The sequence below is a fragment of the Felis catus genome, chromosome X (genome assembly GCF_018350175.1).
Source record: "Felis catus isolate Fca126 chromosome X, F.catus_Fca126_mat1.0, whole genome shotgun sequence".
Taxonomy (NCBI): Eukaryota; Metazoa; Chordata; class Mammalia; order Carnivora; family Felidae; genus Felis; species Felis catus.
In genome coordinates, this window is record NC_058386.1 from 3,763,184 (window position 1) to 3,791,161 (window position 27,978).

General features: G+C 43.5%; 1 protein-coding gene across 5 annotated transcripts in view; it reads right to left on the reverse strand.

Annotated features, from left to right (window-relative positions):
* Nucleotides 1-27,978, reverse strand: part of NLGN4X (neuroligin 4 X-linked) — a 317,077-nt gene that overhangs the window by 259,693 nt on the left and 29,406 nt on the right. For all 5 annotated transcript variants that reach the window (XM_019823521.3, XM_011291596.4, XM_019823523.3 and 2 more), the window contains exons 2-3: nucleotides 24,100-24,267; nucleotides 19,155-19,241 (exon numbers count right to left, since the gene is read on the reverse strand). The gene's annotated coding sequence lies outside the window, so the exon portion shown is untranslated. The remainder of the gene's footprint in view (nucleotides 1-19,154; nucleotides 19,242-24,099; nucleotides 24,268-27,978) is intronic.

Genomic DNA, 27,978 nt, shown 5'->3' on the forward strand with positions numbered 1-27,978 from the left:
ACATTGTCGTAACCAGGCGATTCACGGTCACTCAGAACCCAGCTCATAAAATTTCCCTCCTTGAATAACCTGTTCCATGTGGGCGACCGGTTATTCAGTAACAGCTTCACGTTGTCATTTTCATACTTTCTCTAGATCTGTTGTTCGATTTTTCTAACCGCTCCCACAAAACCGTAGCCCATCCCAAGTACTATTTGCACAGGGTCAAATGCCTATTTCCTGTTGTTTATTTTTTTTCCCCTCCATGTCTCTCTCTGCCTAGGATCCTTCTTGTCCCAATCTGCTCCCTGCACTCATCTGGGACCCAATTCCTTCCGCCATCTTCCACTGAGTCCATGGTTTCTTGGAAACCAAGTCTTTCCATTTTATTTACTCTGCCATTTGAAGGAAGACACAATCCCACAGCTTTCTGAGAAAGAGTGCATGAAAGGCCAATCTTTTGAGAGCCTGCATGAGTGCAAGTTTACTCTGACTTCACATTGACAATTTGGTTCAGGATAGAGCTCCATGTTGTCAACCGGTTTTTCTTACTATTGTGAATCTTTTCCTCTGTCTCAGAACCTTTGGTAAAGACTTTGAAGGGTCCCGGGGCATTCTAACTCTTGATTATTTCCGTTGTTCTCTCTTTTTATTACGCTCCTCCAACGCTGTGAGGATCCCAAGCTCTCAGCATCTTGTCTATGTGGCTACTGTCCTGAAATCCCACGACAGCGTGCTGGGGAGTGAGGTTCATTCTACTCATGGGCTGGGCGTCTGCTGCACCACAAAAGTCTGGAAGCGTAAGTCTTTCAATGCTGGGGGAAAATTAAATTACTTATAAGTCATTTCTACCTCTTTCTGCAATCACTGCACGTATGATAAATTCCCAGACTGAGTTTTAATTAATTCTTTTTAATTTCCTTTCCCATCGCTCTCTCCTTAGATTTTACCAACAAGAAATATCTTCATATTTATTTTCCAATCCAATTCTTTACAACAAAGTTATTATGTTACTTTTCCATGGGATTCTCATTTCGTTCGTTCATTTGTTTGTTTGCTTTAAGGATCAAGTTTGGCTTCTCCCGCACAAGTTATACATTAGAGATTTTTTGAGTGTGTGTTTTCTATTTGATGCTTTGTGCACTCCCTCCAGATAACTTTTTTCTACTGGCTATGCTTAGACTCTCTTATGAAGGGTTTCACTAGAATATGTAGGGTGGTAGAGTATCTTTTCTCATTTGAGAATAAGCTCCAAATGGGGGTTTTCAGCAGGTGGACCTCTGTACAATGAAAAAGCAATTTACTCAAATGGTCTTCAAATGCCATTTATGGGATTCTTTCCACGGCCCATTCAGTTTCTCAAAAAAAAAAAAAAAGAATCTTCCAATATCGGTTTGTATAAGGGCTTTCACCCAGGGGACGTAGGGGAGAGAAAAGGCTGTGTAGCCAGTGGTAAGCGAAATGTATGTAATTCCTAGTTTTCAGTCTGGGTCCTCAGTCCTCACTCCACTATACGTGAAGTGCCTGGTGTTTATTGTCTGGGTTGAATTCCTCCAGAATAAATTTCCTCTGTTTCCTGAGGAGGAGCGTAAAAGACAGTGCTTTGCTACACGGGATGGAATCCTGTGGTCGGAGAGAACTTCACCTGAGCATAGAGTCTGGAAGATGTAACAAGATCATTGGGTGTGTTCAGTCCAACCCGGTTAGGGAGTAACGTGGGATTGTCCACCACCACGGAAATGACTTGTCTCACTCTGACAAAAACAGCCCTGCAGGTAATACAAGGACCTGCATTAGACCGTAAACTAGAGGGGCATCTGGGTGGCTCAGTGGGTTAAGCATCTGCCTCTTCATTTCAGCTCAGGTCACTATCTCATGGTTCAGGGGTTCGAGCTCCATGTTGAGATTCTCTCTCCTTCTCTCTGCTCCTCCCCCTGTTCTCTCTCTCTCGCTCTCAAAATAAATAAACTTGCAAAAAGTTTTTTAAAAAAAGTAAACTAGCAAGGGAAATGGTTTGGTAGCATAAGATTACGTGCTTTATATACATACCCCCGTGAAGTATGGAGAACACTCTCTACGGAAGGCAATTTGTTTACATCAAAGTAAGCACTTTCCAAAGTGAGACACAGCTTGACTCAATATATTTTGTGTAGTATCTCATTCTTCCTATACATCATGTCATCAAGTACTTTTGCTTTTCTTGTGTATCTGGCACAGATGCATCTAATACAGTTAGATTAAAGCAATTTTTAAAAAACTAAGAAACAGGGCTAAAAGCGAAAACTTCCACGGAAAAATAAGGTGGACCCAGGAGTGAGGGAGGTGTGTACGGAAGGCACAACAAAATATATTTGCCAACAATGAGCTCTAAACTGTCCTCACTTGGGGCACCTGGGTGGCTCAGTCTGGTAAGCGTCTGACACGTGATTGGCTCAGGTCACAATCTCCTGGTTCGTGAGTTTGAGCCCCACATCGGGTTCTGCGCTGACAGTGTGGAGCATCCTTGGGATTCGGTCTCCCTCTCTCTCTGTCCCTCCCCACTCGTGCTCTGCCTCTCTCTCTCTCTTTTAAAATAAATAAACATTTACAAAACTATAAAATATGGCCACTTTCTTCCATCTATGTCATCCAGTCAGCTCAAGAGAGTGAGCCATGTCCTGTCCATCATGTGGCTAAAGGGCTCCTGGTGACCTCTAGTGTTTCCACTCAGGCTGAGGTCTCCCGTCTAAGCCTGGGTAAGAGCCTCATGTACACCTTTAGAGAACACAACATCCAATGAACCTGACCACAGGTCTGGCAACAAGCGCAAACTAAAGTCAATGAATATGCTACATGCTACGTGGCAGGAAGCGGACCCCAAAATGCAACGCGGGCAAAAGTGCAGACCTTGCTAGCACCGTCGCTGGCATTTCCACACACGCCATTGTCTCATTGAGGCAGGCAGAGGCAAAACTAACGTCAACGCTGGGTGAGAAAACGGCGTATATACCCAACCGGTTACACTGCTTATCCCCCTCGGGGTAAGAAACACAAAGATGACTCTGAAAAGTGGAGAAAAGAAACTATTAAATGTAGCTGCCTATCAACACAGAAGAATGCATTACGGCTGTTCTGCAAAAAATGCGAGACACCGCATTTCTTCAGAATTACAGACATCCTCTTGCCCTTTGGTCTTTTATACCAAAGGTATCAGCAATCTACGACAATTTCCATACCCTCGAATTTGCAAATGAAAACTCCATGGTTTATCGGAATGGCACTGTGGGATTAACTTTCCAATTTTAGGATTACAGATACAGAAAATTAAATCCCATACGTTTTCCCCGGAAGAGAAGCTTACGCAGGGTAAGGCTGCAAAGATGTGGAAAACATTTACGCTTAGGGAGAAGAAAGAAGACGACAAGGGAGCAGATGTAATTTTCTGTGACATCAGTGATGTATCATGTTTGTCTAGTCCTTTAAGCTTGCGATGGTAGACTTTCGCTACTCGGACACGTGGGATCGTGAACGTAGACATCAGAGAGTTTGGGTGGCCTGCTATCCTATCCTCAGCCACAGAACCCATGTCAGTGGGCTGGTCTGCACTCCCACACGCCTCCTCTTATTTGCTTGTTTTCCATGCTAGAAATGCTACCCTAAAAATAGGTCTGATTAATCCCTTTGGCAAACACACTGTCACTGCCTTCGGAAGAACAATTTTTCTAAGTGCATTCTCATTCTCAATGCTCATAACCGTTTCAGAAGTCAAGAAAAGAAGTGGCTTCTTCCCTTTGACAGAACATGACAGATCATCTATATTCCAGCAATCACACTCCTGGGTATTTACCCAAAGGAGCAGGATACTTCCGTCCAGACGAAAACCCACACATGGATGTTTTCAGCACCTTTATTCGTAGTTGCCAAAAGTTGGAAGCAAGCGAGATGTCCTTAACTAGGTGAATGGATAAAGTGTGGGCCATGCAGACAATGGAATAGTCCCCAGGGCTCACAAGAAGTGAGCAATCAAGCTAGGACAAGATGGGGGAGAATCTTAAATGCACATTATTAAGTGCAGGAAGTCCATCTGAAAAGGCTGTATGATTCCAACTCGATGACATTCCGCACAGGGCAAAACCATGGAGACAGTAAACAGATCAGTGGTTGTCATGGGGTTGAGGTGGGTGAGGGAGGGATGGATAGGCAGAGCAGAGAGTAAATTTAGGGCAAAGAAATTACCCTGTATGATATTGTAATGGGGGGTACATGTCATTATACATCTGTGCACAACATAGAATGTACAACCCCAAAGGGAACTCTTATATAAACCATGGAGTTAGAGTGATAATGATGTGTCAATGGTAGGTTCATCCTTGGTTAAAATGTATATGTAAATATATAGCTGTATTTACATATATATTTACACACACACACACACACACACACACACACACACACACACACACTGGTTGGGGTGTGGATAATGGGGGAGGCTATGCATGTGCAGGGGCAGGACGTACGTGGGAAATTTCTCTACCTTCTGCTCGGTTTTGCTGTGGACCTAAATCCATTCTAAACATATAAAGTCTTAATTTTAAAACGCTATCATTTAGGGGCACCTGGCTGGCTCAGTCGGTACAACGTGTGACTCTTGATCTCAGGGTTGTGAATTTGAGCCCCATGTTGGATGTAGAGATTACTTAAAACTAAAATCTTTAGGGGCACATGGGTGCCTCAGTCAGTTGAGCGTCTGACTCTTGATTTCAGCTCAGGTCATGATCTCACAGTTCTCACATACAGCTCTGCACTGAGCTCAACACTGACAGCACGGAGTCTGCTTGGGATTCTCTCTCTCCCTCTCTCTCTCTGATGCTCCCCTGCTCACGCTCTGTCTCTCTCTCTCTCTCTCTCTCTCTCTCTCTCAAAATAAATAAACTTTAAAATTAAAATCTCAAAAATATAAATAAACACAAAAAATTTAAAAAATTATCTAATTACCAAAACTTTTTTACATAAACAAGTATTTCTGTCGCCCAGCCGCATGCCAACATAGATCCAGTCGGAAGACCTGGTCTTCTCATTTGCCCCACACAAGTATCCCGTGAGAGGGACACCACTGGGCCCATTTTACAGAGAAGAAAATGGCCCAAGCAGTTAACCCCTGTCCAAGAAGACAGAAGTGGTGTCAGGATTCACGTCATTTGTTTCCTTCTAAATTCTGTGCTCTTCACCACTAGGATATAAAATATTTCCAGTGTTACGGCATTCTGTGCAGTAGAGCTGAAACAATTCAATAATATAACCCCTCGGTGTTAATTGAGCTTTAAATTTTCTGGTGCCTCTTAGCACTCTTATGTTAAAGGATATTTGGCAGCATTAACATAAAGAGGTTGCTGACTTCAAATCAATCCCTCTGTAATTTAATTGAGTTCTTAAAATACATCAGCAAAATTGAATATCTAAAATAAAAGCCACAATCGGCAAAACAACAAGGATTACTTGAGAAAGTTTTCCATTCATGTTGTGGAAATACTATTTACAAGTTGATGTTAAGCAATTAACGCATGTCTTAAGCTGCGATCAAAGAGCTTGCAAAGGAGAAACGAGGGGCTTCCTGACAAATAGTGAGCATTCCCATGGCCTCCATTTTCTGAGTCTGGATAATCATTAGATGTCTTTTTCTCCTGACAATTCAAGTGAAATATCTGTGTCATCTAGGAAGAGAAGAGCACCCTTTAAATTCGGATTTTTAGAAAGTTGGTGCCTGGTCTTTGCACACGCGCACAAAAATCTATGACACCAAAATTGTTCAGTCAGGCTTCATATTTTGGTTCAATATTGTTTCACTGTCCATGTTAATTGCACTCTGTTCCCAACCCTCCATGGCTAACTCATGGACTTGTACCTGCTCATTCATATAGAAGGTCAAAAGGCAACTACCGATTGACTTTGGGTTCGCAAGGATCTGAGCTCAAGCCCAGTGCAAAGACAACCATGCCCTCCAGGCGTCACTCTGTGGCTCTACATTCCCATGTCTCCACCACAGACCCACCCTACGACATTGCTGAAGGCCTTTAACCTTCAGAGTTCAGTTTCCTCACCTGTGAAGATCATAATTGTGCGGTAGGTGTAGTTAATGGACCCCAAAGATGCCCGTGCGTTAATCCGCAGAACCTATGACTATGTTACATTATATGGAAAATAGGAATAAGGACTGCGATAGAATTATGGTGGCTAGTCAGCTGTCCTTGAGATGGAGAGACGATCCTGGATTATCCAGGTGGGCCCAATGGAATGACAAGGGTCTTTATAAGTGAATGAGGGACACAGAAAAGAGGGAACCGGGGAGATGGTAGCATGAGCAGGACTCAGCCAATGACTTTGAAGATAGAGGAAGAGGGCAAGGAGCCAAGTAATATGGCAACCCCTGGCAGATGTGGCCAAGAAACAGGCTGTTCCCTAGAACCTGGGGAGAAATGCAGCCGGCCGCCATGTTGATGTTACTGCCAACAGGCTCACTTTGGACTTCTGAACCCCAGAACTGTCAGATAATAAATGTGTGTTGTCTTAAGCCAGTGGGTTTGCAGTCATTTGTTCCAGCAGGCGTAAGAAACCGATATGAATGTAAGTACTGGCTACGGTGGTTGAGATGATGGAGTTCATATATAAAAAGCACTTGGAACAGGTCCTAGCACAGAGGAAACGCTATCTAATTGTCAGCCCACGCTTTGGTTGACAACCCAAAGAGATAAGGCTGGATTCAGGAGGTAGAAGGCTAGGGTGATACAGTGAAAAGAGAAATAATGGTATTTGGGGGCACACAATTCCCCTTACTTCTATTATATGTTGGAATAATACCCTGTTCCCATCTATCGTTGTTTGATTCCACAAGCATTATAATGTATCTTGACATATGTTTATTTCCCATATAGGATGTCTAGATGTACTTATAATTTGAATCAATTGCCAAATAACAGCAGACTGCTCATGCAGAATCATGTCCTTGGAACATGAAAAACTGCTCATACACCGAAGCAGCTTGGGACATTTTTAAAGAACACCAGGAGGCATCTAGAAAGTTCAGACACATGACACTTAGTGGGACAGTGATGGAGGCAACTCAGATAGCATCAGGAAGTTGGCCAGGGGTTAGCGCTCTCCTTATGTGTCTCAAATATTCCGTGACCGAGATAACATGCAGACTCTATGACCTACTTTAGCACAATCAAGTGCTATCACGTTCATGCACCACCTTCTGATACCTGAGTAAAGACCACAATGTGCTTTGCTGTAAAGAGAAGTGTATCCCTGCCTGCGTTCCTATATGGATTCTGTCACTCTATACTCCTTCCGGGAAGGCACATCTCCTGTGAGCCTTGTGCACACGACGGACAAGACAACCACTGAAAAAGAGCCCACGGTCATGTTTCTGGCAACCATCCCACTTGCTCAGACCTGAGTTTCTATCCGTGGAAGACGGACAAGAGATGTCTGCCCAACTGTTGGCAGAATCAAACACATACACATATGAAAACAACGTTGAAAACCATAGAACAACAAGTGCATCCATAATTATGCCCGCGGGCACTATTTCATTCGTTTCCCATCAAGTATTGCAATGTAATGAGAGCCACGATCTTAACCACCAGGCAAATCACTCAACATCACGTGTACAGTCCAAAACAGCATAGAAGTAGGTCTACCTTCGCTGGCTTCTTCTAAAAATGAGTAAAATATAGAAACTCTAAGCGTATATTTATCTTGTCGGTCAGGTGTGTGTGCTGAGATAGTTCACATAACCCAGGGAAAATAGAGGAAAGGTGAATTACAGGGCACTGGCAGACATGAACATCAACTCCAGCTGTTGAAGGGCTGAACTAAGGAAGCTCCTATACTAATTAAAACTAAAAAAAAAAAAAAAAAAAAACCTAGTAAGAAGTAAAAAACAGCCAACCACTGGGAATGGCATGGAAAATAAGGCATGTTTCAGTCACAACTTGTAAGACATTAATATACTCCAGACACAGTGATAAGGCTTGGGGCAATGTCATCTCCGCAGCAAGATCATTCCAGCCTAAACGTCAACCACCTCCCCTGAGTCTCAAGGGCTTTGGAGAAGTCATTTTTCTGGACAAAGAAATTTCAGTAGGTGAACATTTGGAGTCCTGCTACTCTGGTGATTTTTATGGCATTCCTAAGAGGGAGAAACCCAGATGTCTGAATTCCCCAAGGTGCATGTGGGCCCCCTGGTCAGTAACTGAGCGTTCACAGAGTGTGATGCCCTCATTTGCTCAGTGTTTTGTTCACACCATATGAGGGAGCAGTCACCGAGTTCAGCATCTCAGTACTGACTCCAGGCCACCTGAAACCCGACCTCTCGGGTCCATCAGGTGGAGACAGCAGGGGGACCAAACAGCAATTCCAAATCACAGGGACACCATCCAAGTTCAGGTGGAAGCCAAGTGCAAAACCAAGATGGACAAGGAGGTAGCCTTTTCTTAGCTTACAGGGCTGAGAAGTGGGGTCCGTCTCTTCCTTGCTAAGGACATCTCCTTATGACTCCCTGTCATCTACTAGTTATCTCACTTTTCAGAGCTCACAGGACATGATAAAAATAAATTAACATCCCATCACCAAGATCCCTTGGTTTTTAGTAAATTCACCTCCTTTGGTGTCTGAAAAGTGCTTGTGCAGCTTTAGGAAGGGAGTTCAATTTGCAAAGGCTCCAACACAAGAAACCCACAGAGAACAGCAGCGGTAAGTGCATTTCCACGTGGGCGAGCGCTCGACTAAACCTTACTTCATGAAACGACACCGAAATACCAATTAACATGAAAGACGTCCCATGTAATGCTGGATATGTCCACTTCTTGGAGATCATGAACACTAAACGCACTTCTTTGCTGTTTATAACATAGAAAGTAGCAGCAGAAACTGTATTAAGGAAAAAAAAAACTCAACTATGATTTCCCTCAAAAAAAAAAAAGAAAAGAAAGAAAAACAAAAAAACCAGAGAGAGATCAGAGTTGCTGTAAACTTCAGGTAAGCGGTTCTCTACATGACCTTCAGAAGGTCTAAACTGCTGACAGCAATTTTTTTTTTTTGTAATCTTCACTTTCATTTCTTGATGTTATTTTGAAAGCATTATTCTTTAGGATTTTCCCTAAGAGCAGAGCCGCCCTGGCCTACATTTTTCTTGACGTGCAATGCATGTAAAGCATTCCTGGGGATAACATTACTGCACTACGAGGCACCAATATTTCGCTGGTCTCCCTCTAAGCGACAGGGACGGTAACTCTCTGTGCTTCAGGGAGAACTTAATTCTCACCTTGCTTGGTGCATCCACCGTTCTCCAGAACGTTAGGAAGGGGCTGTGTGGAACCAGGAGAGTCTAGGTCATTTGCAACATTTGCCGTCTTTTGATGACTGTGCGTGAATGTCAATGAATTTTAGCAGACGCTACAGAGAACGCTCAAGTTTAATGGGTGTTTAAGTAATCGATCACGATACACCCAACACAGACATGCGCGTGGTACGAAACGAATACGAATACATTTATGAGAGTGGGACAAAGTAGGGAGACCATAGCTAAACACCATCGTCACTGCTTCTGCAGTAATTCAATAAGTTCACTAATTAAATACTAATTCAATTAATTCAATAAATCATTTCTGACCCTGTGGGGGCACTGTGTCAGACAGGGTGGCGGTTACCACGTTACAAAATATTTTCTATACCAGAGGGATTTTTCAGAGTAGTTAGGAAGTCAGCCATTTAACTAAACTAGACAAGAGAACGCAGTTGATGGAAGTGACCTCTTCAATAAGTGATAATCACAGAGGAGAAAGACGTCCCTGAGAAATGACACTTGGGTGACATAATGACATAAGACAAAATGGGATTTTTTCAGGAACTCAGATCCAGGGAGGAAGGTCTGCTAAGGGAAGGAAGAAGGCAGCACATCAAGACACATGAGGGTCTGAGTCAATACTGCTGGTTCTGGAAGGTTCCAAATGGTTTGACATGCCTCAGACAGAGCACGTGGAGGGTTGTGAGAGATGGGGTGCCATAGGGGGACAGGGGCAGGTTACCAGAAGCCATATCGGCAGCCCCCAGTCTTTGTTCACACAAGAGAGGGTCCTCCCTCCCTCAAGTACAAAGGGTAGGATTCCAGAAGGAGACAGAGTGAAGAAGGAAGGGGCGTGGGTATCAAGATAAGGGAGGAGGGCTCTGGTGGACAGACTCAGAAGTAGCCTCGGGAAGGACGAGGAGACACAAGAGCTTGGCAGAGATGAGAAGAACATCCCAAAGAAGGAGACAGATGTCCTGGAGGTCATGGACGATGACAGCTGGAATGCACCTACAGGTGCTCACAAGTTCATGACCTACTAAGTGTAGAAGGCTGAATAATGACCCCCCGGAGTCATCTACTTCCAAATCCCCAGAATCTCTGATCCTAGAGCAACGGGGCACTGACCACTGTGCAATCAGAAATCCACACCTAACTTATGATTCCCCAAAAACTTAGCTAGTAATAGCCTTCTGTTGATGGGAAACCTTACTAACAACATAAAGTCAATAACATATTTTGTATGTCATATGTGTTATATACTGTATTTGTACAACAAAGTAAGCTGAAGAAAACAACAAGTTCTTTTTTTCTTTAATGTTTATTTTTGAGAGAGAGAGGGTCGGAGAGAGAGAGGGACAAAGGATCCAAAGTGGGTTCTGTGCTGATAGCAGAGAGCCCGATATGGGACTGGAACTCAGGAACTGTGAGATCATGACCTGAGCCAAAGTCGGATGCTTAACCGAATGAGCCACCCAGGCACCCCAGAAAAAAAAAAGTTCTTAAGAAATTCACAAGGAAGAGAAAATACACTTGCAAGACTGTAGTGATAAAGAAAGAAATTCATGTGCGAACGGACCCGGGGAGTTCCGACCCATGTTGTTCAGCGGTCAGTTGTGTATACCTTTCCACGGCAAAGGGTTTTACAAAGACGTTGCAGATGTGATTAAGTAAAGGGTCTCAAGTTGAGGAAATGATGCTGGGTGATCTGGGTGAGCCCAGTGTCATTGCAAGGTTCCTAAGAGAAGGAGGAGGGAGTCAGAGTCAGAGAAGGAGTGACTGCACATGACTGGTGAGGCAAAGAGGTGCAGTGATGTGGGGTGACAAGCCAAGGGACACTGGCAGACCCTGGATGTGGGGAAAGGCATGGAAATGGTACTCTACCACAGAGCTTCCAGAAGGTACCAGCCCTGGGGATGCTTTGGTGTTTGTCCCCGACAACTCACCTCCAGAGCTGTATTTATGAATGTGTGCTATCCAAACTGTTAAGTCTGTGATCATTTGTTATAGAAGCCGTGAGAAGCTCATGCCTGGCAGAAAGACCAGAAACTAAGGAAGATAATTGCTACTTCTTCATTAAGAAATACACAGTAGGTTGGGGCACTTTTGGGGGCTCAGCTGGTTAAGCGTCCACTCTTGATTTCAGCTCAGGTCCTGATCTCACAGGCTGTGGGATCGAGCCCCTCACGGGGCTCCGCAGTGACCGCGTGAAGCCTGCTAGGGATTCTCTGTCTCCGTCTCTCTCTGCACCCCCCACGGCTTGATTGCACGTGCATGCATGCACGCACTCTCTCTCAAAATAAGTAATCATTAGGGGCGCCTGGGTGGCGCAGTCGGTTGAGTGTCCGACTTCAGCCAGGTCACGATCTCGCGGTCCGTGAGTTCGAGCCCCGCGTCGGGCTCTGGGCTGATGGCTCAGAGCCTGGAGCCTGTTTCCGATTCTGTGTCTCCCTCTCTCTCTGCCCCTCCCCCGTTCATGCTGTCTCTCTCTGTCCCAAAAATAAATAAAAACGTTGAAAAAAAAATTTTTTTTTAAATAAAAAAAAAATAAGTAATCATTAAAAAAAGAAAAAGAAACACAGAGTAGGCACAGGCACAGAGGTGCGGGTGAAAGAGTTCAAACCCAGGGAACCTAAGAAAGAAATCCGTATGAAAGATCCTCAGGAGACATCCAGCACAAAGCACCGGTGAGGACGTGTTCGCCATGAGAGCTGGTGTGTGCTTTCCACGCCCTGAAACGTCACATCATTTTGAAATTTCCTTTGAAAGCAGTTAAGCCATTTCCAAACAAAGAACTGTTCTACTTCCTCCTTAAGGTATATGATCAATTCATCAGTGTTCAGCTACACAAAACCAAGATGGCATCACCATTAACAATGACATCAAATGGTCTCTATGCACTTTAGATTACATGGACTTAAATGGACTTCTTCCTTAAATTGGTTCCAATTCTGGTCAGATATTCTAGAATCCCAACTCAGTAATCTTTTACTCCTTTTTAAAAATTTAAACGATGGTTGGGGCACCTGGGTGGCTCAGTCAGTTAAGCATCCGACTCTTGGTCTCCACTCAGGCAGGTCACGATCTCACACTCTGTGAGATCAAGCCCTGTATCAGATTCTGTGGAGGGCCTATTTGGGATTCTCTGTCTCTCTCTCTCTGCTCCTACCCTACTCTCTCTCTCTCAAAACAAATAAACAAAAAAGAACTTAATTAAAAAAATTTTTAAACAGTGGTCAATGACACATCATTTCCAAGGCTGGTTCTAAGACTTAGAGACAGAAATGGCAATGATCTTTAAATAACCTGACAACCTGTTGATGGTAAACACAGTAAAATGTTTACACAGTAATGGGATGTTTCCGAGCATAAAATGATAAATCACAGTTACTCACCGTCAGCTGCAGTCCCCCTCATTCATTTGTGTCTGAGCCAGGATTTGGTTTAAATATTTTTAAAATGCACACTATGGTATCTTATCAAAAGATTAAATTAGTTCAGAATTGCAATGAAGTCATGATCACAGAAGGCTAAATGTCAATACTAACCAGAACAGAACAAAGGGACAGGTATTATGACAGGCCACCTCTGTGGCCACCATATTTCCCATTGTAAAGCTTACTCTATTATGAGTCTATAACTTTGGAAAGGTGAGAAATTAATGAGGACACGTATCTTGGACACAGAGGGCTCTTCATTCATCTGATGCCATTTGCTTATTACCTTGCCAGATTTTATTTGTTAACCTTCTTCCCAGAACAGCATAATTTGAACAAGACAATCAATTACCATTAAAAGGACAAGTGAAAGACGAAGCATTCCCCAAGGAAGGCTTAAATTTTCTAAGTAATTGAGAAGAAAATATAGCAGCTAAAATAGTAGTCCATTTAGAAGACTTAATTACAGATCAGTCAATGGCAAATAATTTATATTCTTCTGTGCATATACATAAGACCAGAACAAATACTGGAAAACCAAATTTCTAGAATCCACATTTCAGTGCTTCCATGTGGCTCTTAGCCTAGAGTCAAATACCATAAGACACTGCGTTTATTTCCTTTTCATTCCAGATTCACAAAATGCAAGGAAGAAGTTAATACGTACTCACCCCTGGGTAAAAAATAAAATGTTTGGTTTACCTAATGTGATACTGTGATTTATAATAAGAAAATTATATTGGGTCTTCATCCCCCTTTCCAGCAGAGCTCCTAAAACCCTTGGAATTTCCTAAGTGGTAACAGCAAAAATGGTGTTTTTTGTTATGTTAATGAAGTGATTTTTGGAAAGTAGCTACCAGCGGGTGCTGGTTGCTAATGGAGACATCCACGTGATTGATTAGAGAATTGTAACTTTTTGTCCTACCTCTGACCCTTGGGGAGGGGACAAGAGCTGGAGGTTGAATCAATGGCCAATGGCCAACGACTTAATCAACCAAGCCTGTGAAATGACGAAGTCTCCATAAAACGGAAAAGGAGGGGATTCGGAGAGCTTCGAGGTCAGTTAACATGGAGGTTTGGGGAGAGAGGTGCACGTGAAGAGACTAGGGAAGCTCCATGCCCTTTGTCCATACGTTCATCCTTTCCAGAAAGCTGTTCCTGAGTTAAACCCTTTTATAATATAATAAACTTGTGATCTGGGAGTAACGTGTTTGTTTGAATTCTGTGAACCAGCCACTTTAGCAGATTAATGGAACCCAAGGAGGGGGCCATTGGAACCTCTGATGTATACAGCTCCAGGATTTTCTGTATAATAGAAACAACTTGCAGCCTCTCGGAGGCTGGTCAGCTCTGGACCAGTTTGTAGGGAAGCTTCAGGCATGGAAGGGTGCCTTCCCAGAGCTGGACAAAACCGGCATCATGTAGGCTTGTTCCCTGCACATCTCAGCTGAAGGGACAGGAGGAGGTAAGAGGACTCGTCCAATGTCACTAACCCATGGGGTCTGCTCAGCCAGAACTAGACCCTGGCCCACTTTGAAAGCACCGGGTTGAGTGCGTTGACTTGCACTGACTCAACATTTCCTGAGAATGCCCTGTGTGCCATGCACCACGCTAAGGATAGGGAAGAGTGAAGAATTTTCACTTAAATTTTTCAAGTGCGTATAAAGGACACTGGGAAGGTTCACGTAAGGGGACGATGGGCGATGCTGAAGTCCAGTGTACTAACCATCTTGATGTGGATTATGTTACACTTAGTGTCACCAAGGTCCTAAGTTTTTGCCTTGCCCCATCACCCCACGTCATGGTTAAACAAAGTAATACTTCAGGGCACCACAGACAATCGTGTTTCAGCATTCACTGGGGAAAGGGACGAAGTAGGGCGTATGAAAAGAACATTCTTAAGCAAAAGATCCTCAATCATCTACAACTGAAATATATTTTGTTAATCGTTACTACCAGAGCACGCCAAGTATGACATCCAATAACCTGCAGGAACAAAACAAAACGACGCCATTCCCTATGGATATTAATTACCCCCTTGAAGAAAGCGTGCTGAGTCAGAATTATCTCGCTCTCCGATTCTCCAACACACCAAACATGGAATCAATGAACTCCCCGGTTTTGACTTCATAAAATGCACTTCGTTAAAAAGGTGAGTGAAGCAGAATAAAAATCCCAGTAAGTGCCTGCAGTTAATCAAAGGTTGTTTTTTCTAGATCAGGAAACAAATGGACTGGGGCATGGCAAAGCCAGGCAAGGGGGCTCCCCATGGTTGGCTGCCTTCATTGGGAACCTCACCCTTAACCAACAGAGCACTGAGCACAGACGGCCACCACAGCCAGAGAGGACGCACGCTAATTGGCGTGTGTCAGCTGCATCACATCTGTTGTGTGGATTGGTGGCCGTCAAATCTCTCCCTGGTGCATAGAGATTTCACAGGGGACATTCCAGTATGCTCCCAGACCCCACTGATGCATGCATTCCAGACTGCAGGTTACAAACACCTGCTGTCTGTTTAAAAGGTTGAAGAGGACGCATTAATAGAATTCCCGATGTGAAAACATACATACGTATATGCATGTATTATATATATATGCCTCTAATAATTGGTTTTATATTAATATATATGACTAATTTGTGAATCCAGGGTGTTCACCATGAATCGCACTCCCACCCTCCAAAGAATCCCGCCATGCCCTAAAGTACAGATTGGTAAGTTCATTGCACAGGGTCATATAATAAGTATTTTTGGCTACCAGGCCCTGTGCTCTGGGAAAATCATTTAACTCTGGGGCAGTAGTGTAACAGAGCCGTAGACAAAAAAGTAAATGCCAGGGGCGCCTGGGTGGCTCACTGAGTTAAGCACCCAGCTCTTGATATTGTCTCAGGTCATGATTTCATGGTTTGTGGGACCGAGCCCTGCATGGTCTGTGCTGATGGTGCGGATCCTGCTCGGGATTCTCTCCTTCTGTCTCTCCCCTCCATCCACTCACACTCGTGCCCTTTCTCTCTCAAAATAAATAAAGAAACCAAACAACAAAACACAAAAAAAACCAATGCCAACACCAACAACAAAACAAAAACCCGTAAATGCCAGAGTGTGGCTGTGTTCCAATAAAACTTTATAAAAACAGGTGACTTCCCAGTGGCCATAGTGGGCTCACCTTATGCCTTCGCGTGTCTCATGGTCATTTACTCAAAAGCTGAGTTTATGTATGTCTTCCAGAGATCAGTAAAATAAGCTTACACATAAATAACTTGTAAATAGTGCATAATGATCTACTTTACTAGATACACTTGCCCCTTTTTTCTACTCTGAAATATATCGCTTTGGCAGAAAAGCAGCATTACATCAGGGGGGAAAAGTAGGCAGTATTATATTGGTACAAAACAAACATTACAGGTCCAAAAAATAGTTGAAAGGAGAAGGATCAAAGAGACCCAAGAACAATTTATATTTACATTATATGTAATATGTATGTATGCCATATACAACATTACATATATTTGCATTATTATTATATTCATATATATTCTATACCATTACGTTTTTTAAATTTTTTTTAAATTAAAAAGCAATTTTAACGTTTATACATTTTTGAGATACAGAGAGACAAAGTGTGAGCTGGGAGGGGCAGAGAGAGACGGAGACACAGAATCCGAAGCAGGCTCCAGGCTCTGAGCTGTCAGAACAAAGCCTGATGCGGGGCTCAAACCCACGAACTGTGAGATCATGACCTGAGCCGAAGTCGGACGCTCAACCGACTGAACCACCTAGGCGCCCCTTAAACTTTATCATTATCTTTAAGTCTGCTTCCCAACTGGTGCACCAAATGGATTTACAGAACTACTCTGCGTCCCTCCGAATCACAAATTGTTTAACAAAACATTCACTGGGATAATGTGTTCAGGACTAAACAGGCTGTAAACAAACCATCTCAACTTTGGAATGTGTTATTAGTCCCTAGGATTGTCCTGATCACCAGGATGTGTTCAGTATGCTCCTAAATTGAGTTCCATAGAATACTGAACTTCCTAATTCCCAGTTCATCTATGAACTGTGAAAGTTTCAGTTCCAGGACTGCCCTGAAAGGCATTTTCCTCGGCCAGCAGTTGCTAATTGAAGTAAGTCATCCTGGGAATACAATCGAGGCATTTCTACCATCGGTTCACCAAGACCGTCCCCGACTCCTAGGAAAATCCCCTGCAAAGAGTCTCCCTCCACAGCGTATGAAACCAGAAAATGCTCAGTCAACATTGTATAGAAAATGTGACGAAACTGGCATAGGCTGAAATTGTCAAGGATTAAAGAGGCTTAATGACTTCTCTGTATTTCCTAGACAGCTAGTTTTCTTCATGTACGATCCCAGATTCCTCATAGTGAGAAGCCTGATCATCAGGAACTAGCTACTTAGCAGCAGACCTAGATTAAAGCGCCGATGCCCCGATGCACGTGTCTGTGTGCTTTTCCACCAAAGCCTGCCCCCCTTGTGAACAGCAGTTACTCCAAATTAAGACCTACAGAGCCTTCCGTTCTGAGAATGCCTGAGAAGGAAAATCCCCTGTCGTTAGCTTTTCATCCAGCCACGCCATCCTCCGGAGACAGTGCAGGAAGTTCCAACGTGGGATCAACATGCATCAAGGCCACCCCAAACTGTGACCTCAAAGCACGCCCTGGCTCAGAGAGGCAGTTTAGACAGCCTCTTGGACAAACATGTCGATAATACCTGGTGCTTTCAAATGCAGATTGAGGTGAAGTGCATACGGCCAAAAAAATAGTAAGTGTTCCTAGACTCAGAAGTCCTCATTCTCCTCTCCTGATTGTGCACTTTATATAATGTTCCCTTTGGGTTTCATTATGGGAGCTGTCACATTATGAGCTGTGACTTGTCTACAGCTCGGAGGCTGATGCCAGACCTATTCCCATTGCTTCTCCCTGGAACCAGGACAGCCTGATTATATTAAACAGAGTGCTTCTTGCACAGCGGCTAACCGAAATGATTACCACCAAGCTGCATCGGGTTCCTGTTCCAAAATCTTTTCGTGTGAGAAGGAAGACAGATAGTTCCGAGACTTCATGCCCTGGTTATAAAGCAATGCTCGCCCAGATTGGAAAAAGGAAATAAAAATGAAAAAGGAATTTACATAATGTGCTGTTAATGATTACTGAGCTATATGCGCTGATGACAAACGTGTGTGTGTCGAATACCTTTGGTAAAATAACCTATACAAGATAAAAATAGCAATCATTTTCTCATCTATAATCATCTTCCAAATTTGCATGTTCATAACAAAAGGGGGACGGCTTTAGTCTTCACTAATCAAACTTATCTTTGGAAAAAACAAAGTTTCCAAACTTATCTTTGGAAAAAAAAAAAACACAACCTAGCATTTCTTCATGGCCGGAAATGGGGGAGGAATTTGGAAATCAAGTTTGTTGGGAACAAGAATCTCATACAAAACGTGACCTTGACAATCGTGTAGAATCCAGGAATCGTACAGAAGTTTGTTACCGAAAGAGTAAAGATATGGAAATTATGTGGTCAGCTGTAGAGAGAAGCTTAAAGCCATTTGTGGTCCAAACTGTGGGAAACGTTTGGACGCTGTGGCACTCAAACTGACAAGAAAAATGGTAGATAACGAATATTTGAGCAATATAATCACAAATACTACCTTATCAGGGCTTGAATGGACAGCTGAGCCATGAAAAGACATACGCATTTACTCAAAACATATTAAAACACATCCTTTCTCAAATTTAAGTATGGCGGGGGTGGGGGGGGTGAGGCAGACAGGTCCAGACTCTGAAGTGTGACATGATTTACTTAACAAGTTCAACCACAAATCATAACGGTATTCTACCCATTTCCCCTTCCTTGGGATGTGCTCTACTTATGTTCTCCAGATAGAGAGAAAGATCCTGTGGCCTCAGCGGGCCCCCACTGTACATTAGACCCACACGTCTGACATTTTGGATCCCATTCTGCAGGGGCACTGCCGTTCAAGTGCCTCCGTAGCTTGAGATGCTCACTCTAGCCCACTTGAGAAGCTCACAGTGGGCTTTCAGTGACCAATGGACTTGAGGGTAAATTTTGGATCGGCTTACATGAGGTGAATCAGAAAGTTGAGCCTCTCCTCTGGATACCTAATCTATGAGATACACTCGGCATTGTGGCTCTTTGTATGAATAAGCAAATATTACAAAACTCTAAATTTCCAACGCAGGCCATTGTATGTACTCCAAATAAGCTTGAAATCCCTGCTTTGCACTTTGGCTCATTTCAAATAGATTTTAAAAAAGAAAGCTCATCTTACTACCAAAGTCGTCAGGAACGATCACTAGATTGGATTCAACCAGGCTGCAAATCAATGACACATGCCAGCAGAGGCCAATGATTACTTTTGATACTTACCATTACGGTGTCCTTCTAAGAAGATGCCTTTAAAAATGCCTCCACGGACATATACTTGATGTCTTTTCCATCTCAACACATTTTTCCCTATTAAAAACAAGAAGAAGATACATTGGTCCCCTCAGTACGAGAGATGGTGTGCCTGCTTCAAAGCCAACGGGATATTGCTCACACAACCTGTCTTTTGGGTTGTTCCAACAACTAGCGGGTCATGAACTAAGTTCCTTAGTAAGTCAAGCTCCTACTCACTATGGGCATCGACACGGGCGTGGATAAATACAGATTCCACGTGGAGACACCCTGGTCCTCACGCAGCCTGGCGATTTACAATCAGTGGAGAAAGACTGAGGTTTCCAGGGCCCGGTTCACCTGCATTCGCGTGGGCTCTGTTCCATCTCCACTGACAATGACAGTCCATTCAGTGCGTGTCTATGTGAGACCTAGCTTATTCAAATCAAGACGTTTGCAATCCTTGGAAAATTCAGTTTGGGGGAAGAGTCAATGTTTTAGAAACGGTTTATTTACAGAAATAAACAGCCCTGCACAGCGTGTTCGTCCCCCGACAACAGCGGGTCAGGATGCGAAGGACCCAACGTGGTCATGTGTGCTTGGGGATGGGAAGGACCCAACGTGCTCATGGCCACTTGGCTCCACTGTGACAAACCTAGTGTCTATTTGAGCAGTGTGCATCCTGGGAGCAGTCAGCATTATTCTTGTCAACTCAACATGGAATCTTCTCTTTAAAGGGTGACTCTCACACAACACTGCTCCTTCAAATTAACAGCTGAGGTCCAGCTGAGGACCGCAACAAGGGAAGGTAGCTCCTTGTGGGCAGTTTGACAGGACAGTGAGTTGACACGGCCACGGAGGTGCTCACCATTTTCTAGCTCTAGAAAGGGGAGTAAGCGGAAAACGGGAATACATCGTTGGATGCACTTCTCAGGTTACCCCCACGCTGGAAGAATATGAGTACCAAGCAAATGAGGTCTTTGGGTTTCAAAGGAAACAAGCCAGCACGTTATTAAACCGTAGAAAGGCAGGGTCATATTTTAATTATGTTCTGATTACTCATAACAACACATCCAGTTATTAATATGTGTTTCATGAATACTGTTGATTAAAATATATTTGTGAGAATGAATTTGTATGGAACAACAATCATAATTGCATTCATCACAGCTGACCCTGCCATAGCCGTGCGGGGTACTATTATCACCTCTGTTTACAGTTAAGAAACTGAGGGACGCCTGGGTGGCTCAGTCGGTTGAGCGTGCAACTTTGGCTCAGGTCACAATCTCATAGTCTGTGAGTTCGAGCCTCACGTAAAACCCTGTGCTGACAGCACGGAGCCTGGAGTCGGCTTTGGATTCTGTCTCCCTCTCTCTGCCCCTTCCCCATTTGCACTCTGTCTTTCTCTCTCTCAAAAACAGATATTAAAATGTTTTTTAAAGAAGAAGAAACACCGATATTCACATGCAGAGTCACACAGCTCATCAGCTGGGAGGGAGGGCTGAGTCTACCTAGACATCAAAGACCACACACTTTACAATATCAAGCTGCATCGTCAACGAATGAAATAGTAGCCACCCCATATATAGTGGGTCAACATTGCATATCCCGACTGCTGTATATACTGACTCATTTTATTGTCTCAACAAGCATAGAAGGTAAGGAAGGGCATCATCACCATTAGTTGAAAAAGGTGATTTAGAGGAGTATTAGCCAACTAGCCCAGGAGCATGGAGCTGTAAAAGGTAGGGGTGGACTTAAACGAGGCAGTGTGCCTTCTCTATACCTTGCTACACGAGTCAGGTGGGACGATGGACATCTTTTCTCTCCCACGTCCTCACTCCACACTGTGGGAATCTACACCGCCAATGGTTTTCATCGGTGAAAAGGAGGCTATGTGATATCAATACCCAAGATAACCTCATAATGCGTAAGTGACAGACACCCAGTAGACGCTCACTGAATACTGGCCATTCTCGCATCGTATCATTAACATTACAACATAGAAATTGGCCTTGTTTGTATTTCAACTGATCACACATCGTATCTAGGCTCTCGACTCCAGGCAAGTGTTAAGTACGCAATCACAATGTATATTTATACGTGCTTCCGGAAAGTTCTACAAACACTAGTATCAATTATGTCTCATGGGCCATACATATTTTTTCTTCTTTTTAATATTTTTTTAATATTTATTTATTTTTGAAAGGGAGAGACAGAGCACAAGCAGGGGAGGGGCAGAGAGAGAGGGAGACACAGAATCCCAAGCAGGCTCCAGGCTCTGAGCTGTCAGCACACAGCCCGACATGGGGCTCGAACTCATGAACCGTGAGATCATGACCTGAGCTGAAGTCAGTTGCTTAACTGACTGAGTCACCCAGGAGCCCCTATCTTTTTTTCTTGTAATAGGGTAGAGAAAAATATTCCTTAATTATTATTTTAAGGTTGAGTTTTGTTTCTGGGTTTGCTTTATGTTGTCGGTGTGTTTTTTAAGGTATACAAGTGAGATGGAATGATTAATCACATTGGCATGTGTCTTATTTATTGTAAAATCCAATATTACGCTAATCTGAGAGCACAAAATCCACATTCTCAGCATCTAGTGCTTACTGTGTGGTCATGTCCCTGATGCCATATCACTGGAAAGAATTCTGTTCATGCATGCTCACTCTGCCTAAGAGGACTGTACAGGAAAAATGTCTGCCCTCCCTCTCATTGTCTCCATCCCTCTCTTACTTGGACCTACCCTCCATCCCGAGTGCAGACTGCAGTACCTTTCCTGCGTTGCAAGGTTAAATACATCCCAAATATCTTTAAGTTTCTTCTTCGAGGATAACCTGTGATGTGTGAACCCACAATGTGACACACTCCGAGATTGGTTTCTGTAAAGAAACGCCCAAATCCTGATGAGCCCGAGAGACAGGCAGGGCCCTTTATTATACCCATAGGGCAGGGCACCTGGGTGGCTCAGTCGGTTGAGCGTCCGACTTCAGCTCAGGTCACGATCTTGTGGTTCGTGGGTTCGAGCCCCACGTCGGGCTCTGTGCTGACAGCTCTCCTGGAGCCTGCTTCGGATTCTGTGTCTCCCTCTCTCTCTGATCCTCCCCTGTTCATGTTCTCTCTCTGTCTCTCTCTCTCAAAAATAAACATGAAAAAAAATTTATTATACCCATATGGTTACGACACTTGGGGCTAACCTTTGAAATCAAGGGAGAATGTAGGTCATGAACACGCTCACATTCTAATGCTCCTTTGTTTTTCCCTTTGTTTTCCGCTATAAAGGTGACTGTGGGGCGTGATGCAGTAAGGCTTACTTTGTGTATCTGAAGCTAAATTATAAGGTCTAGTCATATGCCAGAGTGCCTGGGTGGCTCAGTTGGCGAAACGTCTGACTTCAGCTCAGGTCACAATCTCAAGGTTCCAGCCCAGCATCGGGCTCTGTGCTGACAGTGTGGAGCCTGCTTGGGATTCTCTCTCTCCCTCTCCTTCTGCCCCTCCCCCACTCACATTCCCTCTGGATCTCTCTCTTTCAAAATAAACTTAAAAAACATATAGTCATGTGCCTTATAGCATATATCAAAGGTTAAAGAATATATTCTCTAGATTAAAATACTTCTTATTTAAGATTAAAATATTTTTTAACATTTATTTATTATTGACAGAGAGAGACAGAGCATGAGCATGGGAGGGGCAGAGAGAGAGGGAGATACAGAATCCGAAGCAGGCTCCAGGCTCCGAGCTGTCAGCACAGAGCCCGACGCAGGGCTCGAAATCACGAACTGTGAGACCATGACCTGAGCCGAAGTCAGATGCTTAACCAACTGAGCCACCCAAGCACCCCTATAATCTAGGTTTTGACACAAAAAGTATACCCTACTATATACTTATCATTTGTAAAGACTTACAGTGTACTTAATATGTATTCATTGATATAGAAAAGAATCTTTTGGGGGCACCTGGGTGGCTCAGTTGGTTAAACATCCCACTCTTGGGGTGCCTGGGTGGCTCAGTTAGTTAGGCATCCGACTTCAGCTCAGGTCATGATCTCACAGTTTATGAGTTTGAACCCTATGTGGGGCTCTGTGCTGACAGCTCAGAGCCTGGAGCCTGCTTCAGATTCTGTGTCTCCCTCTCTCTCTGCCCCTCCCCTACTTGCACTCTGTCTCTCTCTCTCAAAAATAAATAAATATTTTTAAAAAATGGAATCTTTTAAGTTTTTTTTTTAGTAATCTCTACATCCAACATGGGGTGTGAACCCACGACCCCAAGATCAAGAACCGCATATTCTTCCAACTGAGCCAGCCGGGTGCCCCTAGAGAAGAAACTTTTAATCATAATAATATATGGCCTGTGAGGACAGTTTCCAAATAGTCAAGGTGAATTAAAAAGAGGAGGCACTCATTTGCAGCAACGTAGGTGGAACTGGAAGGGATTATGCTGAGTGAGATAAGTCAGTCAGAGAAAGACAGATATCATATGTTTTCACTCATGTGGAACTTGAGAAACTTAACAGAAGAGGGGAGGGAGGGGAAAAACAGTTTCAAGCAGAGAGGAAGGCAAACCATAAGAGATTCTGAAATACAGAGAACAAACTGAGGGCTGATGGGGGGTGCGGAGGAAAGGGGAAGATTGAGGACGGCACCTGTTGGGATGGACACTGGGTGTTGTATGTAAGCGATGAATCACAAGAATCTACCCCAACCAAGAGCACACAGGAGGCACTAACTAAAGCAATATTTATGAGTTGTTAATATATTAGCAATATTATAGTTTGTTAACACATATATATAATATGCAATTCAACATAATTTATAATATGTAAATAATTTAATATAATTTGTACTACGTAAATGTATCATTTCCTATTCGTAAAATTATTGTATCATGTTGATAGAATCTTAGCATACAGAGAGTACATCAGTCAAAGCATACAGACCTTCTGAGAAATATCAGGTCCGGACAGAAGAAGGATTCATTCCACACTAGGATAATGTTTCAAGGAGGTCTCTCCATGTCCTTTCATCTTTACAACTGAAGATTTGGGAGTTCATGAAGATCTTCAAAGCCATTCCAATTCACCCCGCGTAGTAGGTCAAAAAAATACCTAGAAGATAAGATAGAAAGATATAAACATCTTCACAAAAGTTGGCATTCATATACATTTGACATTCCAAGAGGGTACTGATGGGATTTTATTCCCTTGTACCTAAATAACTTGCAATAAATATTGTCTAGAGATCCTGTCATTTCATTCCACAAGTGTTTTTTGAGTGCAAACCACGAATGAGACAGGAAGTCAGAAAAGGAATTCCAAAGACGCACGGGACAGCCCCTATCCTCAATGAGCCTGACTTCTCATGAAGGAGGGGGCATCCTCAGAGCAAGGACTCATAAATAACTGCACGACCTCACGGACCGGCAATTAAGGAATAGATATTGGCAGGTTCAGCGGAGATGGCAGCTGTCAGAAAATCTTAGGAGCTGGCACAGTAGAGGACCTTGAGAGAGGAGGGCGACAACGGCCATATTGGTCAGAGTCCAGCCCATGGGAAGGAGGAGGAAGAAGGTGCTCCACTGACTGAGCCATCCAGGCGCCCCTAAATTTTTCTTCAATCCTACGCTTATTCATCCAAAATTAAGTAATTTTGTTTTGAGTTGCCGTGACCTGCTGAATTTCTGAAAGAACAATGAGGGTTTTCATTTCTTGGGTAGCTATGAAAAAAAAAAGGGATGCTCACATAAGAAGAAAATGTCTGTTTAGGTATCAGGGGGTCATCCTGGATATTTCTAGATGTGTACCTAAATATTCAAATTAACGTTAAGTGACCTCATTTATCTCCCCCAAATTTTACCTCCCATCCCTCAAACAGAACGATCTTCCAAATTATATCCAGTTTTGTAAAGATGCATATTTAATAAAACATGTTTCTGCTTTGGATTTGCTCCCGGTTTTATACAATGTTCAGCTTGTTTAATTTTTCGCGTTCTGAAAGCCGAGTAAAAAACAACGAAGAGGAAAATTTCTCTTCAGAATTTAAAAAATAACTTAAAATACATACAATCAATTTTACCCAATTCGACTTTTGCTGAGTCAACCCACAATTCCAATGAACTCTCAAGGAATTCATTTCTTGCCCACATTGCTAATTTTGACCCAAACCTTTACAACAAAATTAAAAACGTCCTCGACTCCTCTATCCTGCAAACAGAGGACTTCTGAGCCCGGTGGAGTTATAGCTTTCCTGTAAGACATTAAATGATTAAGCTCCAAACTCCTGTAGATTCCGACAATTTATTGCTCTTAATTTAAAAAAATACAGAAACACAATTCCGAAAAGTCGAAGGACATGCCTACTGGCAAAAAAAAAAAAATTTTTAAGGTAAAAAGACATCTAGAAATAAATCACAGAAGTGTGTGGCATAAACCACACATTTTCAGTAAATCATGCTAATTTACAAGCTCGATAATCGAGGTAGAACCGTTTTCCCCTTGGGTGGGAGACTAACTTCCATCTACAACAAATAGGTTAAATGATCAAAGATGTTCTTGGGGCACATGGGGGGGCTCAGTCGCCTTAGTGTCCAATTCTTTATTTGGACTCAGGTCATGATCTCACAGTTCATGGGTTCAAGCCCCACATCGGACTCTATGCTGACACCACAGAGCCTGCTTGGGATCCTCTCTCTCCCTCTCTCTCTGCCCCTCCCCTGCTCGCTCTTTATCTCTGTCTCTCAAAACAAATTAAAATAAACTCTAAGAAAAAAAAACATGTTCAGGGTGCCTGGGTAGCTCAGTCAGTTAAGTATCCGATTTGAGCTCAGGTCATGATCTCACAGTGCATGGGTTCCAGCCCTGCGTCGGGCTCTGTGCTGATGGCTCAGAGCCTGGAGCCTGCTTCGGATTCTGTGTCTCCCTCTCTCTCTGCCCCTCCCCCACTTACGATCTGTCTCCCTCTCTCTATCTCACTCAAAAATAAACATTTTAAAAAAATGTTTTTTATAGAAAAAATGTTCTGTCATACTGTCTCTGGTTTGACTCCATGCTGTCTAAGAACCCATGATGGCTGGCTTGTTAACGCTTGTCTTCAAAGTGCAATCTTTGACTTTTGTCATCCACTCAGTGCATATCCACAGAGTGTCTACTCATTTCTTCAACAAACACCCAATGAGGGTCTCATCTGAGTGGGACTCACCAAAAGACACACGTTTAAGGGAAGACAGGAACACTTTAAAACACACCTTAGTGGGCAAAAAATAAAAATGCCTTCCAATTTGAGGAAGCACCAAAAAGGAAGTAAGCATGGGCTAAATATGAAGACACTAGAGCATGTGACCCACTTTAAGTGGGAAGAGGGAAGGGTGTTCCCGGCAGGGGAAGCGTAGAGGCAATGTCCTATTTTGGTCTGCACTTAGTTGGATCACAAAATCAAGAGCCAACTGGTATACCAGCAGGGTGGTAATCAGAGAAGGCTATGCCATGGAGCTGGGGAGGTGGGCAGGAGGCTCACTGCGTAAAGCCAAATAGGTCAGTAAAAGGAATTTGGGGTTTATTCTAAGTAACACGAAGCCATCCTTTGTAAGACATTCTAGACGCAGAAGGAGGAACGAAAGGTCAATCATAAGTGATACGAAGAGCCTGCCTTAGGATGCACCTGTATTTCAAGGTACATCACGTGCTTCAGTAACTTCTTCATCTTGCAGACACCTCTAGATGCAGGTGCTCTCCACATTACTCTCTTACAGATGAGAAAACCGAAACGTGAACAAGTCAGCCCCACACAGCCAGGAAGCATTAGGTGACCTGGCTCCTCTGGGAGAAATTGAGTACCAGAAACGAGTGTGTGTAATGCACGCCAAAGTCAGAGAAGAAAGTGAGCAGAGAGAATCCTAGCCTCGTGTGATGGATAAAGTATGGATATGTGTGACGTACTAGGTAAAAAAAACGCATTGGGCTCTGCCTCTGGCTCCTGGCACAGAACTCCTAAAACCCCTGCGATTCCTAGATCACTAAGAGCATCCTCATTGTAACGTTTGATCTACGACTCTGATTCCTCATACCGAGCTCCTAATTAGCTTGGAACTTCTTAGGCAGTAGGAGTGTCTTTTGTTCCAATGAGGCAACACTTGGTGGGTTCAACATAGCTTCTAAATGAGAGCTGGTCGGCAGGAAAACCAAGTCATGGTTGGAAGCTTGGAATGTTCAGCCCCCCTCCATGCTCTGGCAAGAGGAAGGGGCTGGAGACTGAGTTAAAGATTGGCCATACGTACATGAAGAAGCCTCCATAAAATCTGAAAAGTACACAGTTCAGGGAGCTTCTGGGTGGGTGCGTCCATCCACGGCTGGGAGTGTGGTGCATCCCAACTCCATGAGGACACAGCTCTTGCTTCAGGACCCTCACAGACCTCATCCTATGTATCTCTTCATCTGGCTGTTCCTCCTTTATCATCTCCTTTATTATAAAATAAACTGGAAGACATTAAAGAAATGTTTCTCCAAATTCTGTGAGCTGTTCTAGTAAATGATACAATCCAAGAAGGGGATTCTGGGAACCTCTGATCCGTAGCCAAGTTGGAAGAAAGTTGTGGGTAACCTAGGGACCTATTGCTTACAACTGACATCTGCAGTGGAGACAAGTCTTATGGGACTGAGCCCTTAACCTGTGGGGTCTGCGCTGACTCCAGTTTGGGTCAAATTGAACTGAATTGTAGGACACATCCTGCAGGTGTCACAGACAATGGCTCAGTGCTTGGGGGGGGGAACCATATACCTGGAGACAGGAAGTATTGAGTGTGTGAGTAAAGGGGAAACCAGGAG